The sequence below is a fragment of the Macaca nemestrina genome, chromosome 14, assembly GCF_043159975.1.
Source record: "Macaca nemestrina isolate mMacNem1 chromosome 14, mMacNem.hap1, whole genome shotgun sequence".
NCBI lineage: Eukaryota > Metazoa > Chordata > Mammalia > Primates > Cercopithecidae > Macaca > Macaca nemestrina.
Window position 1 is genome coordinate 57,181,858 of NC_092138.1, and position 18,692 is coordinate 57,200,549.

Here is an 18,692-nt window from a genome sequence, read left to right on the forward strand (position 1 = left end):
CCAAACCCTTTCCAAGTGAAGCATTCTCTAAAAGTTGCTTGAGGTTCCTGACAAAAATCCCTGTATAAGGAATGTATCATATGGCTGTTTTTAAATTTAGTTGTACTCTGAAAACATTTGTGTAATGAGACAAAGAAAATTGTGTTCATCAGAAGGCACATGGGGAAAACGGGTTGGCCTGATAAGGCTGCTTCTGGAGAGAAATGAAGCCAGGATGAGGACTGAACTCTTTTCCCAGAGTGTCTTGCCTGTGAACAGGCCTCCTGCTAACCTGTCTTATCCACTGGAAAACATAGCTACAGCGCTTACAGTTTAATATCTTTAAGAGGTGCACATAAATATTTGAGGGCTTAAAAGAGATTATTGTCTCCAAAATACAAAGAGATAAACATGACAATTACCAAATATTTAAGTAAATATCTACAAATATATGGTACTTCTTTAATTGTTAAATCTAACATATTTCAAAAACATTTTGTTTCAAAATATTTTTAAAATATCTTCTTGTGCATGAAAACAATTGGTAACTTAAGCTGTCTTCCTTTTTAAGAATTCTTGACTGCATAGCTCCCTAGAAAACAGAGCCAATCATAAATTGAATGACATACTTACAGTCAAATGATTTCAAAAGCCCAATTATAAAGGTGCTTTTCATTGCTTGCTGCAAAAACTATATTTAATGTGAGGTGTGGGTGCACATTGATATGTTTGGTATGCTCGTGGGCAGAAGAGGACCTAAGGCCTCAGAAAATCCTAAAAGACCTGGTCCCATGTACAGCAGGAGGGTGCAAAGAGAGCTGGCATTAATAGAATGTGAAGCAACACAGGGGGAAATGGCAGAGGGTGGGTCACAGCTGAGTGGTCCATTTGCTGCTGCTCACCCTTCATGAATGAAATCTTCAAAACAGCTACAGATTCTGGAAAATGCTGCTTTCTACTGGATTTCTTGTAGGAAATAAGGCTTTGAGTCCAGGTGACAGAGCAACTAAGGGGTACCACGGCAGGGTGAGGGCCCATACCGAGCTTATGATGCCAAGCATTGGGGTTCAGGCCAAGTTCTTCCTGCATCTTTGAGGGGCAGGGATGCCCCAAGTGAGAATTGTTACCTGCATTTCATAATGTATGCTCTTCTGAAAATGCAGGTCCTCTCACAGTTGTCTGGAGCTAAGGGTGAGTTGAAAATAGAAGTGATCAGGAGTCTTTCTAAGGGCTCCCATTCAGAGGATCCCATTAATTCAGAGAAATGTGGGAAGAGCTAATAAACAGCCATCACAGAAGGCCCTGATCTAACAAGGTCTCCCAGCATTTCCACAGCAGCCCCCTGTTTGCCAGGGAGGGGTTGAGAAGGTGGACTCTTTGCTTTCAGTTATAATGGACCTATGCTAAAAACAGAACAAAAAACTCAGGCGGGGGCAAGAAGCCATGGCAAGTGAACATTTCTCACTATGCAAAACTGATGAGTGGGAGGCAGTAAGAAGACAGCAAACTGAAGTGCATTATTTTACATTTATTTTTACTTTAAATAAAAAGCATAAAGAATTTGAAAATATTTTGTTAGCCTTCAACCTTGCAGTCACTTTAACCTATCCTCATTAAAGAGCCACCATAAAGCCTTCATGAGTAGCGGTCCCAGGCTAATTCCCTTCTGTTTGCTTGTTCCTGTGCATTTCATGTCTGCCCACCTCCTGAGCCTTGCACCTGCCCTGTGGGTTTGGTGCTTGCACAAATCACCCCCCCTACCCCCGGCCTCCTCTGCCCTGCCCTGAGAACTCAGCATTCCATGCATCCTCAGGCTTTTTCTGCAGGCAATCAAACCCAGGCATGGGCTCACCAGGGTACCAGCTAGTAAACTACATCCACACAGTCAGGTTGAGGTACCCACTTTAGAAGGGGACTCTGGGACATGTAGTACAGTGACCATTGTCTCTCAGTTAATGGAAACTTGACTCCCAGCCTTTAACTCTGACAACACATGAACCACCCTGGAAAATTGGCCTTGCCAGTTTTAAACAGACCATGGATCCAAGTTTGAGACAAGTATTTTCTGTGGGCAGGTGGATAGTTTCAGCTGGATGTCTCAAGGGCATCCAGTCCATATATTGATAATATATCAATAACAACAAGTATCATAGCAAATACTTCTATACATCACTTATTCTACAATATTAACTCATTTAATCCTCGAAACAACCCATGAGGTAAGTACTGTTATTATTCCTATCTTAACAGATAAAGAAGCTGAGAAAGGTTAAGTAACTTACCCAACAACAACCTGGCAAGGTAGGGACTGTGGAGCTCATTTCACAGAGGAAGGAAATGGGTTCACTGAGGTTAGGTGACTTGCTTGCAGAACCAGAACTGAAACCCACCTCTGCTGGCTCTAAAGCCTATTTCCTTTCCAGGTCTCAAGGCCTCTCCAACACCACTATTTCTGTTAAGAGCTACATCTGTCTCCCAATCACAAAGCCCCAAATGTCAGCATTGCCTTGGGCAAATCCCACTGATTCTGTCTCTGGAATGTCTCCAATATTAACCCCTTTCTCTGCACTCCAGTGGCTCCTGCTTTACATCCCACTTTCATATCGACTTTTGTGTGGACCATCTCAAACTGATTTTACATCCTACATTCTCTTCCCTCTCCACTCTACCCTCATGGAAAATTACTCTTCTTTAAAACACAATTCTACAAAATGTCAACAGCAGAATTAACATGATATTGGTTTTTTCCCCCTTGTTCTCTTCTGTTTATTGAGTTAAAGGCATTGAGAGTATATTCCTTTTGTAATAGGAAAAAAATGGCAGAAACAAAACACTATCTAATAATGTTAAGTCCTGTATGTATAAAACTCATCAACACTATTGCTAACCACATAAGTGCAAACTCACTGAGCTGAAATATTCAAGACTTTTTACAAAAGAGAGTCAAAAATCTATAATTTGTTCAATCAGTATTTCTTGAGCACTTGGTACACTAGGCTGGGTTTTCTGTAATGAACAAAAGATATAACTCTTCTCTTAATGGAGCTGACAGTCTGGTGGGGGAGAAGTCATTAAACACACATACATGACATACAATTACAAATTGTGCTGTGTGCCAAGAATGAAAAGAGCAAGTGCCACAAGACAGGACAATGGGCAAGAGCTAGTTTCGATGGTGGACCCAGGAATGCCTCTTTGATGAAGATACTTGTGCACAGAGATTAGAGGGATTCAGGGTGGCAGTATTAGAAGCAAGTCAAAGAGTATGAAGAACTTCCAATGCAGGAGGACCGCTAAGTGAGAGGACCTGTGTGTAAACCTGTAAGCCAATACCTATCTTTTCTAAGCACTGAAGTTTCTTTTTTTTTTTTTTTTTTTTCTTTTTTTTTTTTTTTGAGACGGAGTCTTGCTCTGTCGCCCAGCCCAGGCTGGAGTGCAGTGGCGCGATCTCGGCTCACTGCAAGCTCCGCCTCCCGGGTTCACGCCATTCTCCTGCCTCAGCCTCCCGAGTAGCTGGGACTACAGGCGCCCACAACCGCGCCCGGCTAATTTTTTGTAATTTTTAGTAGAGACGGGGTTTCACCGTGGTCTCGATCTCCTGACCTTGTGATCCGCCCGCCTCGAAGTTTCATTTGATGAAATGTATTAAGGCTTTTAAGAAGAAGATCTGGAACAAGAAATCCAAACGATTAATAGGATAGAAAATTAATCACTTCTGCCTCTGGCTCAAATTCGAAGCATCCTTAAAAGCATTATGGAGCAATGAATAGAAATAACTTCCTTTGTCTTAAGTAATCACATCCCAAATGAACGGAGGCATAAGTGGATCAAGCCTAACTAAAGCTAGTCCTGTGGCATCCAAGTGTCAGGGTTTCATATTCGATTAAAACTTTCACCTGGCATTCAATGGCCTCCTTTCTGATTACATTCTAATTTTCCAGCTTTATGTTAGTTAGTTCTGGTCTTCTAGAGATGAGGAGCAGAAACCCACCCAGATTAGTGTGACTCTGGGGAGAAGTGGTGCTTTAAGAATTTAATGGCAATAAAGAAAATATGAGGTTCATATGAATCTAAATAGCAGTTAAAATAGGACTTGGCCATGTATAAACTGGAAAAAGACTCAAGGCAGCTTAAGAATGCTTAGTGTTGGGGCCGGCGCAGTGGCGCACGCTTGTAATGCCAGCACTTTGGGAGGCTGAGGCAGGTGGATCACTTGAGGCCAGGGGTTCAAGATCAGCCTGGACAACATGGTGAAACCTCATCTCTACTAAAAATACAAACATTAGCTGGGTGTGATGTCACATGTCTGTAATTCCAGCTACTCAGGAGGCTGAGGAATCACTTGAACCCGGGAGGTGAAGGTTGCAGTGAGCCAAGGTCTCACCACTGCACTCCAGCCTGGGCAACACAGCAAGATTCTGTCTCAAAATAAAATAAACAAATAAATAAATAAATAAATAATTCTTAGTGTTGGGAGGCAATTCTCAATGTTTCTATAAGTCATGCCAGACTATATTTTCTGGGATATTTCCATAGCAAACAGCCTAGGAAACTAGAGACAGTGTTCCCCTGCAGATCAGAAGGCACATTTGTTTCCTGATCAGCATAGTAAAGACAGAGAACATCCCCTGCCCAGAGATCTGTTTACATTCCAGGGTAATAAAGTTTATTATCCTGGAATCGTCTGTCTCTGGAGGGGAGGATAGGCATGTCTCCTTATAAAACTGGGGTTTTCTAAAGCTCAGTGTTGCTTAGCTGTGAAACAGATCCCTATGTGCAGGGTATCCACCTAGGCTCACATCCTCATCACCTCCATGAGACCTGGCGGGGCCAGAGAGAACTGATGATGCAGACATAATGCTCATGCTGTCTGATGTACCACGAGTAATAAACTAAATAGGTGCATTTGGGTTCATTATGTCCTTTCCAGCTGATCTAGTAGCTTTCCACGCTAAACTGCTCCTTAGGGGCTGCTTGGCCACCTGACCCTGAGAAGCAAGAGTTCGAAGACTTTTCACTTTTGTGTATGCCATTAAAATGACTCAACTATTTATATAGATTCTTCATGTACATCTTTCTCACCCTGATGCTATGATCTCTACTCTGCTTATTGATTCTGCTATGATATCATCGTGGCTTCTGCCTTTTTTTGGTCTTGCTCATGGTCTTTTATGTGCATCCTTGTAGATTTCACTTCTGACTCTCTGATAATCTTTACTTCCAAAACCAAACTTCTGAGAGAAATAACCTATTGGGCCAATCTGTCCCTGAATGGACAGAGATTTTCAAGGCAGGCCAGTCCCTAGGTCTGCCAGTATGCAGACTGGCTCCCCTTGAGTCAGGTGACCATCATGATGTTTATTTATCTGCTGTTTCAGTCTCACACCTGCCCTACTACATTCTGCTCTGTGTTTCCCCTGCAGCTGGAGGTCTGCAAACAACTAACTGGTTTCCTATTATGTTGTATCCATGGGAGGCAGAGGAGGGAGAGCATCAGGCAGAATAAAGAGAGACTTTCCTGCATTTAGCTCTAACATTGTGATAGCTGCTGTAGTAGCAGTAAGGGTAGGGGTGACTCAAAACTCCAACCATATCACCTAACTCAGCACAACATTCAACCCAGTGGATATCAAGGTACACTGCAAACATAATGTTTTACATAGAGATCCAAGGTTAGTATCACATCTCTCTTTTTTATTTATTTATATTTATTTATTTAATTATTTTTGAAATGGTGTCTTACTCTGTTGCCCAGGCTGGAGTGCAGTGGTGCAATCTTGGTTCACTGCAGCCTCTGCCTCCCGGGTTCAAACAATTCTCCTGCCTCAGCCTCCTGAGTAGCTGGGACTACAGGCAAGTGCCACCACACTCGGCTAACTTTTGTATTTTTAGTAGAGATGGGGTTTCATCATGTTGGCCAGGCTGGTCTCTAACTCCTGACCTTAGGTAGTCCACCCGTCTCTGCCTCCCAAAGTGCTGGGATTACAGGTGTGAACCACTGCGCCCTGCCTGGTGTCACATCTCTAAAGGGGTCATGGCATACCCATCAAGTAGCACTGACAACCAAACAGGATGCCCCTTTGCTTATCTAGAACACTATGGAATGTGGTCAGCACAGAAAGGAGACAGCGCAGTTTACATAATGTACACATTTCAAGGCTGCCTGTGCTCACTTATGTCATGCCAGGGCTGGCAAATTGACTGGCATAGGGCTATACCATTCCATGCCAGGGGCTCAAAATTGTTCCTACTTATTCCGGAAGGACTGGTAACTTACACAGACTAAAAGAGTGAGACAAGATGTTTCAAGTGATAATATCTAGTGGGGATTTTAGATAATTATGGCTCCTACTGTAGTTTTAGAAAATGTGAATACTGCCTCCAGGTCTTCTTCCTAGCCATTTTGGGTTTGCTTTCCAGCTTTTCTCTGGTGCTTCATACTCACTTTTTGCACTGGCATAGCCTTTTGTCAACAGTATTTCCATTTACTTCTACTAGTCCATCTTTCTCTTTCACTTGTGGTTTTCTTCCCTTGTCATTTAAGCATTCTCAACTATGCATAGAAATCCAACAGAAGCCTTTTGTGTGGGGGATTCCCTTAGTCCCAGGCAGTCCTGAAAGCAGCAGGTGCCCCTGCAAAGGCTTCTGTCAGACCTTAAGACTTATACTCAGCAGCTGCTAATCCTGAGCTCTCACTTAAAAAGCAGTAAAATAGACTTCAATCAAAAACAAGTACAGTGGGGGTTAACTCCTTCATCTTGAGCTCAAGCCACACTTGCCTTGAAATTTTCCAAAAATTCACTAAGCTAATTTCTCTCACCATGGAAAGAGAGAAAGGCTATGTTGCTGGTATACAATGCTGCCTGTGATGGAGGTGGTGAGGCATACATTTCCCTAATCAGAAGATAAAGGCTAACCATGTAAGTGGGTGGGATGGGGGTTGGAGGTAGCTTGCACGGCACTGGAGTTACAAGTAGAAGCACAAATTTTCCTGGCTGGAAACAGGCCCCTAGAGGGAAACATCACACCAAATAAGGACATAATTTTTTTTTTTTTTGGTCCAACAGGGCACGAAGGTTCATTATCATGTGCCAAGTAATGTCCACGTATACAAGAATACACAAACTAACTTCTTATGTTATCAATACAAATGTGTCTCTAAAACAGTCATATAAGCTAAAAAAGAAAACAACTATTAAACTTGACTTTATATTGTTTATGGATTCATTCGTATATATAGTAAATGTTCTTTAAGATGGTGAAACAAGATATGAGGACAGCTACTTAAAGTTCAAAAGAGCCAATGTGCCTCTTTTGCCCACCATTGTGAAATGGTGATGCAGCCAAATTTCAATCCATCAACACACTTCTCCTCTGCATTGCACACACAAAGCATCACCTGGCTGGGCTTCTTGTTCAAGGTCTCTGTAAAAACATAGAATTCCATAGCATTACTTTAACAGCAAGCATATGGTCCAACCCCCTACTACAGATGGGTAAACTAAGGCTCATGGCTTCAGTGAGCCAACAGGTATAGAGGACCACGTATCAGGCGAAGTTCTAGACCCTGAGGAGACAAAGATGAATGAGACACAGTCCTTGTCCTAAAGGTGCTCATGGTTTAGTGAGAGAGATTTAGATACAGACACACACACACCTGCAATAAAATATTAAAAGTATTATTATGTGTGTTTGTGGAATTATGAGATTCCTTGCAGATTAAGAAGCAACTAATAGTGTTTAAGAGAGGGAGTCAAGAAGAGTTTCCCATAGGAGATGAGATTTGAATGTGGGCCATTTAAAGATGAGTAGGAATTTGTCTGGTAGGAGACAAGAAAGGGCATTTGAAGCAGTGGAAAGAGCATGTGAAAAGACATGTAGTGTGATAGCACCTGGTCTCTTGGGGAGGAAGCTAGGGTGGCTCAGGGGTTGGGAGTAAGGAGTGGGAGAGGAGGTCTAGATGGGCTCCATGACTTGCCGTAAGGTCCTACAGCAAAATAGCTCCAAAGCCCACCAAATTAGGTTTCTTGACTCTCACTCCAGTGCTCTTTACACTGGACCTTGATGCTTTTAGCACCAATAAAATGTAGCCATGTGAAACTAGAATCATTTTTAACATAATAAATGCCATCGATGCTGTAGGCACAATGGGTAGCTTAAGAGAGGGTCTGAGGAAAGCCCAGAAAAGCAAATTCGAAGGAGAAATGTAACAACAATGACACCTACCAGAATAAAAAGAGTATTTATCAAAGCCCTAGATAGCACATCATACAACCATTTTTTTTTAAATTCAGAAAATAAAGGATACTAGGACAGAGGAAGATGATAACAATAGTGATAATAATTGCAACAAATGGTCCTAGTGTCTTATACTTTAAAAAATCCTCCTTTGTATATATTATTTCTTCAGAAGGATGAGATAATTATGTAGTTTGGATAAAATTAATATGCAATCCATAACTAAAAAGAAGAAGACATATTATTTACAACTGTTCATCTGAAGCTATCACTGTTGTCAAAATATAAATTAGATGCCTTCATGATGAGGAATTTGGCACCAGTTCCACATAAGCCAGAATGTTAGAAAAATAGAAAAACGAAGTGTATTCATGCTATTTACTAAGGGAAAAAAAGTTTTCTTCATAGATGATGGGAGGCTTTGAAGTTGTGCAAGAGAGCACAGCAACCAACAAGGAGAAATGAGTGTGCAGTGTACTGTTACAGTATTTTGGGGCCCACATTGAATTGGGCATAATAAGTCTATTTTCTGTCCAAAAAATGGTCAAACTGTTTATTTTTAGAGATTACAAGAAGATATATATCAGTATCAACCATCCTTTTTCCATATTCTAAATTAGAAAGATAATTCCTTAAAAATCAATATAGGCGGCCGGGCGCGGTGGCTCACGCCTGTAATCCCAGCATTTTGGGAGGCCAAGGTGGGTGGATCACAAGGTCAGAAGATCGAGACCATCCTGGCTAACATGGTGAAACCCCCGTCTCTACTAAAAATACAAAAAACTAGCCGGGCGTTGTGGTGGGCACCTGTAGTCCCAGCCACTCGGGAGGCTGAGGCAGGAGAATGACGTGAACCGGGGAGGCGGAGATTGCGGTGAGCCGAGATCGCACCACTGCACTCCAGCCTCGGTGACAGAGCGAGATTTCATCTCAACAACAACAACAAAATCAATATAGGCATTTGCCTATGTTCTAAGCACCTTTATTTGATATCACTAATTTTATAGGCATATCTCTTTTAAAGTCCTGTCTGAGATACCTAAATGGAAAGTAGTTTACTTACTTCCTTGCTCAAATTGAGAATCCTTGTAGCGAAGAACAAAGAATTTTGCAAATGAGATTTGAGAGTGGAGAGGGAAGTCCATGACATCTTAAGAGCAAATTGCAGGGTAGATGCACATAGCTGTTTGTGCCTGTTTGTATGAGGAAGGACAAAGCTGTGGAAAAATATGAGCCAGTTTGTGGATGCTGGTTCCCACTGTGGGGTAAAAATGAAGGGGGAATTACAGAAGATATTAACTGTTTCTTCATATATCCACATAAGGTTCACACCATTATAATGATCATAAAATGTCACACTTTCCTTTAATTGAATAGGAAAGATTAAATAGAAAAAACTTGACCAGAAAAATAAACCCTAAGAATAAAGATTTTTTAAACACTAAAGAATGGATTCACCAAGCATTCCCTGAGCAAAATGTATTCCACAGCAAAGAAATAGGCCCAGGTATCAAACAGGTAGTCTGCAAGCCAAATGCAGCCCAAATGACTCCCAAGGTGAGGTCTACCTAAAGGTTTTCAGAAATGAAATTCATCTAATATCTACCACCACAAATTAGCAGACCAATAGGATTTAACCATTTACCAAAATTGCATCTGGGAACAGATAGCTGCCAGGCATGCTAGCAGGTTTAAAGCAATTACTAATTGCATCTGCAGCAGAAGGTAATTAACTCCAGTTTTAGAGCTATTTGGGTTTAATGTACTAACTTTCTGTCATGAAACTGACAGATAAAAAGAAACTAAGTATGAAGCACGCTTTCAGGGATATGTCTCCAATATTTGGGAGTCTGTGTGTGTACTGCAGGGGAAAGCACAAAGCTTTGGAACAAAGCAATCCTTCATTTACATTCTGGTTCAGCTATTATTTGCTGCGTGGCCTGGACATATCCCTTAACTTCTATGAACGTCTGTTTTCTAGTGTGCAAAATGGGGATAAGTATTCCTATCTTACAGGCTGTAGAAGGAAATGAGTAAGATCATATACTAAACTACTTAGCAGCTACACTTGGCAAGCAATAGACACATAATACAGGAAGCTATTATTACTAAATCATTCCAGTACACATTGATCAAAAGTGGGCTCACTCTGCTCAATGTACGTAAGAACATACATTTGGGTTTTTTGGTTTTGTTTTGGTTTTTGAGACAGAATCTTGCTCTGTCACCCAGGCTGGAGCGCAGTGGCACGATCTCGGCTCACTGCAACCTCTGCCTCCCAGGTTTAAGTGATTCTCCTGCCTCAGCCTCCCGAGTAGCTGGGACTACAGGCACGCACCACCACACCTGGCTAATTTTTGCATTTTTAGTAGAGACAGGGTTTCACCATATTGGCCAGGCTGGTCTCGAACTCCTGACCTCGTGATCCACCCGCCTCAGCCTCCCTAAGTGCTGGGATTACAGGCATGAGCCACTATGCCCAGCTAAGAACATACATTTGTAACAGTGCCACCTCTCCCTGTATTCCACATAAGAGTTGTGATCATGTGACAAATTTTGGATCCTGAAGATCTTGTTAAAATGCAAATTATGATTCAACAGGTCTGGTTGAGGTGATGCATTTCTAATGAACTGCTGGTGATGCTGATGCTGCTAGTCTGTGGGACACAATCGGAGTGGCAAGGTTCTCGGGTAAAACAGCTATATATTAAAATAAAATGGGCCAGGCAAGGTGGCTCACAGTGTAATTCCAGCACTTTGGGAGGCTGAGGTGGGAGGATCACTTGAGCCCTGGAGTTTGAGGCCAGCCTGGGCAACCTGGTGAGACCTTGTCTCTACAAGTGATTTTTAAAACTTAGCTGGGCACAGTGGCATACTCCTACAGTCCCAGTTATTCGGGAGGCTGAGGCAGAAGGATCGCCTGAGCCCTGGAAGTCAAGGCTGCAGTGAGCCATAATTGTACCACCACACTCCAGTCTGGTGACAGAGTAAGACCCTGTCTCCAAAATAAATAAATAAGTAGATAAGTAAGTAAATAAATAAATAAAATGAACTGAGCTGAGGAAGTCAGGAGGGACTGTGAGGCAGGGTCAGCTACTCCATCCCTGTTCCTGCATGCCTGGGGGAGATTTCCACCACAGCTCATGCCACACTGTATTAGTTTTCCCATGCCTGTTCCACTAGTCTGGGAGCTCCTTGAAGACAAGGAACCCATCCTGATGACCCCAAGGGACTGCTGAACTCAATTCAGACACTCAATTCAGGCTATGTGTAAATAAATGAATGAAGTAATGAATCCATGAATGTATGAAATTCAGGTAATGAATGAAATTGAGGGAAATGACTGTTGGTTAGTGTATTAAAATCTAAATGGGTTCAAACTTCCTGTTTCTGAATTACTGGACTAACTTCAGATATTACCAGTATTGAGAGTATTAAGTGCTTTATTGAGTTTGATATCCATGCAAGAGAACTATCCAGAAAGAGTAATCCTGGATATTCACTTTAGAAATATAAAGCTTCAAGAGTTCCCTTTACTGTAACACACAAAAGAAAGACCCAGAACTCCCTTCTCCTCTCAAGGGACATCTCCTATCCTGAAGGAACAGTAAGTACAGTTCCCAGCATATCACCAGGACAACATCTCTTACAAAACAATCATGCTGGCAGCGTATTATTATAATTAGCATAGATTCCCTTCTAAGGCACGTAGAAGCGTTATCTCTCTATGCTATATCAGTTTAAAGGTTCTCTAAGCAATATCACTAAAAACAAGCAATTAAACTCTCATTACTTTTATGACAAAATACAGCAAGTTTTCCAACTGAGTTGTCACATCAGTGTCCATTTTCACAATTAACTCATGTTGTGTTTACATGTTTAATCCTACTGCAGGAACAAGTGGAGATTAAATTTGTCAATCAAACCACTGTAGCAAAGTCTGGTTTTATTGCCAGGAGTAAGAAACCTGTTAAACTCAGAAGGACCACTGAAAATGTTAAGTTTCATTGGACAACAATAGGAAGCACTTGCCCAAACGTGATCTATTTACATAGCATGCATTCTTCTGATCACAGCCTCAGGTTCTTTGGTCAGTTCAGGGCCTGACTTCCTATGGCTGTTTTGTTGCAAATTGGGACGTTATATATAAGGACAGTACAATATCAACTTCTAAACTTCTCCAGGTACATGTAAAAGTTTAGTTCTAGAGCCTAAATATTAAAAAATCTGGATGTGGTTAACTGTGGTTCATCTCAATACAATAATAGGACTCCAATAAATATGAGACATTCCATTTATAATAGGGAAACTGTAATTAGGTGTGTTTTAAAATTTAGCTCTGGTTTAATCAAGTCATCCCAAGCAGTACAACATATTAGTCTTTGTCAGTAAAGGAATCCATCCACTCTAAACTCTCCCTAGGCTTCTGAAGAACTTTAAAATTGTTCATTAATTAATGCTTTCAGCACTCCTGCGGCCTCATTATGCTGTTGTTATTAAGCATTTTATTTTCTTGGTCCCAAGGGTTCCCAAAGCAAATACATGTTCCCCAGCAGACATTTATGTTTTCCTCCAGAAGAGTTGGTTTTCCATTCATGATCTAAAACAAATGTTAATTAAAACGATGGTTAATATGGCCCACACTTTTCCCAAACATTTTCAAAGTTGGCAGCATTCCACTCTCCTCTTCCTATATTCCAAGAAACTCCAGCAAGTGATTAGTCTTCTTCGTAGAGTAAAAATATCTAGACAAAAGCAGTCAAAGAATATTCTGAGTAGCTTCCCAGAAAGATATGCTTAGAAAAGCTCCCTGTTTGAGGCTGTCATACATCAGAAAGGTTCAATTCCTACCACCTCTGTGGAGGTCACTTTAAAGGCCAACTATCTTTTGACTCACAAATCACTTCTGGGAAATTTTCCTAAGGAAAAATCATGGATTTGCACAAAGCTTGGATGTGAAAGCTTGTGAATGTCTTTATTACAACATTGTTTATTATTTAAATTCAGAAAAACCTAACTTCCCAAAAATCATGGAGTATCCATATTATGGAATTCTATATAGACGTGTGAAAAGCTTTAATAAAATATTTAAAGATATTAAAATATTTATGATTTAGTATTATACACATATAAGCAGACAATGAAGAATAATTTCTAGAATTATCACAATTTCCTAAAAAATATAATACATATTTGACTGTAAAGAAATAAACTCACAACTTAATAACAATTACATCTAGGTTCAGGTGATTTTAATTTCTTTTCTGTACTTTCCTAAATTTTTGTAGTTTTATATATTCTAAATTAAATACACATTACTTTGTAATTAAAATATAAAATGTTTTCCTTATTTCTTTCTCTTAGCAATGTGAATATAGTCTTCCTACATGGGGAATTAATCACTAGATTAGTAGGAAATTAATGAAATTAACGATGGATGAACAAAAAGTTAACTTACCACATATATTTGGCTTTAACTTCTTGTATGTAAATAAATTCCTCCCAGTAGATTCTCTACCAACTAGCTCCAGTTTCTACTAGCTGATCCTTGTTTATAAGCAGTCCACTGATTTTTAGTAAACCAAAATGAAACTCCAAGAAAGACAAGAAAATGAAATGTGACAAGGAAGCTGGCCGTGGTGCTATGCACACTGATGGAAACCATGAATATGAATAGATGGAGCACTTGGACAGCAGGATAATGGGAGAGGGAAATGCTATTCATTTGACAGCTGCCAACTCCCCCTCCCTGCACTGTCACTCCCCAGCTGCCCACCCCCTTCTCCGGGCCTTGATTCCCAGCCCACAGAAATGCTGTGGTGCATGTAGCCTCCATGGTGTTCTCACACTCCAAAAGCGCAGAAGATAAAAGGCCACTGTGTTGAAAGCTTGTGCCTCATAGAGTAACAACAGTGCTAAAAGTGCTTAAAAATACGTTACTACTTTTCATATCAATCACGGCGTTTTCCAAACTACTCCCCAATCTACTGTGAGGTACAAGGGTGAGCATTGTTTAATTGGCTTTGGGAGTTGTATGAGCTGTGCGAGGCCTTTAATTAGAGGAGCTGGTGGAATAAGCATGTGATGTGTGTGTTAGGGAGGGGTGAGCTGGTTCTGCCATGGTCTTTGTAATCCCTTTGCAAATGCACTTTTGGACAAACTTAAAAGAAAGTAGAGGAAAGTTAGAAGAACTTGCTTCTTACTAAAAGAAGTTCAAGGTAGCAGTACCCTAGGTTTTGTTCGTGTATCTAATCTCTGAATTCAAATACCACTTAATAATGGTGCTTAAACTGTTTATTCTCAATGTCAGAATGTTCTCATCTAGGTCAACAGAGAAAACCTTGATTTGTAGTACTGGGGTCTCATCCTAGAGACCGTTGGTGCTGAGGCACATGCACCATTGAAAGGGGAAAGTTATTCAGCGCTAGCAGCAGTTGCTATGTAGAGATAAAGACCCGACATTGCTGGATCTTCTGATTCTTTAAGAGTAATTGGAAATCCATTTTTTATGTGAAATCTGTGTTTTTATAGGTTGATGACTTAAAAGAAAAATCAACACTTTCTATGAGCAAACAAAACATTTCTGTAGGCCAAAATAGGCCTGTGGACCTCTAATTCAGGAAGAACAAGATCTTAACACAAGATATTTGAAGCAGATTTTAAAGTGCACCAAATTTATCTGTATATGCATAAATTATTATCCAATAAATTCAGTAGAAAAGAACCATGAATTTAAATTCTAAACTGCCTGAAAATGTATCCGAATCAGCTCCTAAAATCATTTTGGGTCTATTTTTCTCCTTTAATTAAAATAAGAATAATCTACTAGAGTTTTACAATTTAAATATTGACAATTGTATTTATTTTTGCACCTCAGAGCCACGGCTGATATATTTCTTTTATGTATGAAGAGTCTGAGGAACAAAGAAAAATCATGGAAAAGCCAGAGGATGAAGCTGGAATGCAAGAGTCCTGTCTCTTTATGATTCAACAATCAAATAAAAATCTTCTCTAAAGAATGACCAAGAAAGCAAGCTTATTAGGTTCATGAACAGAGTCATCATATAAACAAATTACTTTCATAATAGTCCCAGTAAAATGATCTCAGGTTCTTTTTTAAAACTCACGGAAAGGAAATGTGTCAGGTTAAGACACCTTTATCTGTTTTTTAACAACTGGAACATTAATCGTATCTAATTCAATGTATATTTCAAAATGAGTAACTCAAATATTCACAGCACTGTCCAAATTAATGGACAGGCCCCATTTCCTAGGACTGATACTTAAATATTTACTAATTTGCTTTCCACATTGCCATTTCTCGTTAGAATGGCAACTTCTAGTTTGTGAAGGAAATGAGTCATATTCCATGCAACTATCCCACCTTCTGAAGGACAAGTCACAGCAGGAAATGAATGGCTTTTGGTTTTTTTCCTGCACTAGTACAGGAAAACAATGTATCTAATACTGAAGGATCTGAACTTTGGGACAATCACTTTTTCTAGATATTGTTTGCAACTTTCAAAACGTTCTTATAAATGTAAATTAAACAGAATTATAATTTTGCCATTGTTTTATGTTGAAATGAAATCTATAGCTATCACTAAATGTTTATGAATTTTTCATCTACAATCAACCTTTCAATTAGTCTTATATAAAGTTGGTCTCAAGTTAGATTTCTGTTTTTTACATCTAACTTAAATATATCTTGTGGTTAAATGCTGTGGAAGGTTTGACTAGACCTCAGAACTATCAAGAACTTATAAATAATGGTTAAAAATCACCATTAAAGTGTGTATAGCAGAAACCCAGAACTGAAATTCACTTGAATTGAGTCTGGTTCACCTTCTTTAGTTTCTTTCTATATTTCAAATTCCCTGTGCTAGGTGGAGGGTTTGGGGGAACCCTGTGACTTACAGATATATAAAGTGTCTTGTGAGAAATGCAAAATTCCTTCGTAGAACTGCCTTATCGTGCTATCCAAATTACAGAAAGTGCAAACAAGTGTCCTTACTTAGACGAAAGGCTACAGTAACCAAAACAGCATGGTACTGGTACCAAAACAGAGATATAGACCAATGGAACAAAACAGAGGCCTCAGAAATAACACCACACATCTACGACCATCTGTTCTTTGACAAACCTGACAAAAACAAGAAATGGGGAAAGGATTCCATGTTTAATAAATGGTGCTGGGAAAACTGGCTAGTCATATGTAGAAAGCTGAAACTGGATCCCTTCCTTACACCTTATACAAAAATTAATTCAAGATGGATTAGAGACTTAAATGTTAGACCTAAAGCCAAAAAAACTGTAGAAGAAAACCTAGGCAATACCATTCAGGACATAGGCATGGGCAATGACTTCATGACTAAAACACCAAAAGCAATGGCAACAAAAGCCAAAATAGACAAATGGGTTCTAATTAAACTAAAGAGCTTCTGCACAGCAAAAGAAACTACCATCAGAGTGAACAGGCAACCTCCAGAATGGGAGAAAATTGTTGCAATCTACCCATCTGACAAAGGGCTAATATCCAGAATCTACAAAGAATGTAAACAAATTTACAAGAAAAAAACAACCCCATCAAAAAGTGGGTGAAGGATATGAACAGACACTTCTCAAAAAAAGACATTTATGCAGCCAACAGACACACGAAAAAATGTTCATCATCTCTGGTCATCAGAGAAATGCAAATCAAAACCACAATGAGATACCATTTCACACCAGTTAGAATGGCGATCATCAAAAAGCCACGAAACAACAGGTGCTGGAGAGGATGTGGAGAAATAGATTTAAAGTGTCCAACTATTACACTGTTGGTGGGAGTGTAAACTAGCTCAACCATTGTGGAAGACAGTGTGGTGACATCTCAAGGATCTAGAGCTAGAAATACCATTTGACCCAGTGATCCCTTTACTGGGTATATACCCAAAGGTTATAAATCATGCTACTATAAAGATATATGCACATATATGTTTATTGCAGCACTATTCACAATAGCAAAGACTTGGAACCAACCCAAATGTCCATCAATGATAGACTGGATTAAGAAAATGTGGCACATATACACCATGGAATACTATGCAGCCATAAAAAGGATGAGTTCATGTCCTTTGCATGTACATGGATGAAGCTGGAAACCATCATTCTGAGCAAACTATCACAAGGACAGAAAACCAAACACTGCATGTTCTCACTCATAGGTGGGAATTGAACAGTGAGAACACTTGGACACAGGGTGGGGAACATCACACAATGGGGCCTGTCTTGGGGGTTGGGGACAGGGGAGGGACAGCACTGAGAGAAACACCTAATGTAAACGACAGGTTGATGGGTGCAGCGGGCCAGCATGGCACATGTATACCTATGCAATGAGCCTGCAGGTTGCGCACATGTACCCTAGAACTTAAAGTATAATAAAAATAAATAAATAAATAATAAAAATACAACACCAACTACCACAGGACCTTTTAAAAAGCGCTGTTTTAGGGCTGGCCACGGTGGCTCACGCCTGCAATCCAGGCCCTTTGGGAGGCCGAGGTGGGCAGATCACCTGAGATTGGGAGTTCCAGACCAGCCTGGCCAACCAACGTGGCAAAACTCTATCTCTACTAAAAATACAAAAACTAGCCGGGCATGGTGGTGGGTGCCTGTAATCCCAGCTACTTGTGAGGCTGAGGCAAGTGAATCCCTTGAACCAGGAGGCAGAGGGTACGGTGAGCCAAGATTGCCCCACTGCACCCTAGCCTGGGTGACAGAGTGAGACTCTGTCTCAAAAAAAAAAAAAAAAAAAAAAAAAAAAAAAAAAAAGTGGTATTTGTGAGATAGGGATCTACATGAGCAATTTAATGTACTTCCAGCAAGGGAAAGTAGGGAATCAAAACTGTTAGGGCAGCCTTTTGTTTGCTTGACAAAAAAATAGAAGTTATTAGGCAAAAGGAATTTTAAATATTACAGTTTGTTTTACCTGTAGTCCCTGATGCTCTTTCAGGAAAAAGAAACCCACTCTCAACAAAAAGGGCAAAGACTAGAATCCGATCCTCTTTGTCTTTTTGCCATCAATTCACCTCTCTTATTTCTTCCATATATACACCATCCTTCTCCCTACAATTTTGATAGATCTCCAGTTTCTAGTCATGATTTGCTAAGCATAGTGCTGCAAGCTCTACTTACACACTTCACTGCCTACAAATGAGACAATGAGAGAGTTCTCCATTTCAAAACCACAACAATCTTTATATGCTCAGGTCCAGCACTTTAGGAGCTGGAGTCATTGATCTAGGTCTCCCATACAATATCAAACCAAATAATATTTAATACTGATTCCAACTATCTCTTCCCTATTCATATACTTATTTTAGGATTTAATTTATCTTTCACTCTTTCTGTGAAGTCTAGGGACTGGACAGCTACCTCTTTAACTTGTCATCCCGTATTTAGCATTTTACCTCTGAATAACTCACAAACTACAG

The 18,692-nt window shown here is 40.1% G+C and overlaps 1 protein-coding gene across 3 annotated transcripts in view; it reads right to left on the bottom strand.

The window, feature by feature from the left end:
- The window catches only part of LOC105493867 (MOB kinase activator 3B), a 206,112-nt gene that overhangs the window by 157,649 nt on the left and 29,771 nt on the right, over nucleotides 1–18,692 (bottom strand). The window contains exon 1 of one of the 3 annotated variants that reach the window (XM_024796573.2): nucleotides 13,676–13,935. The exons of the other annotated variants lie outside the window; for them this stretch is intronic. The gene's annotated coding sequence lies outside the window, so the exon portion shown is untranslated. Of the gene's footprint in view, nucleotides 1–13,675; nucleotides 13,936–18,692 lie in introns of those variants that run through there. 3 annotated transcript variants of the gene reach the window in all.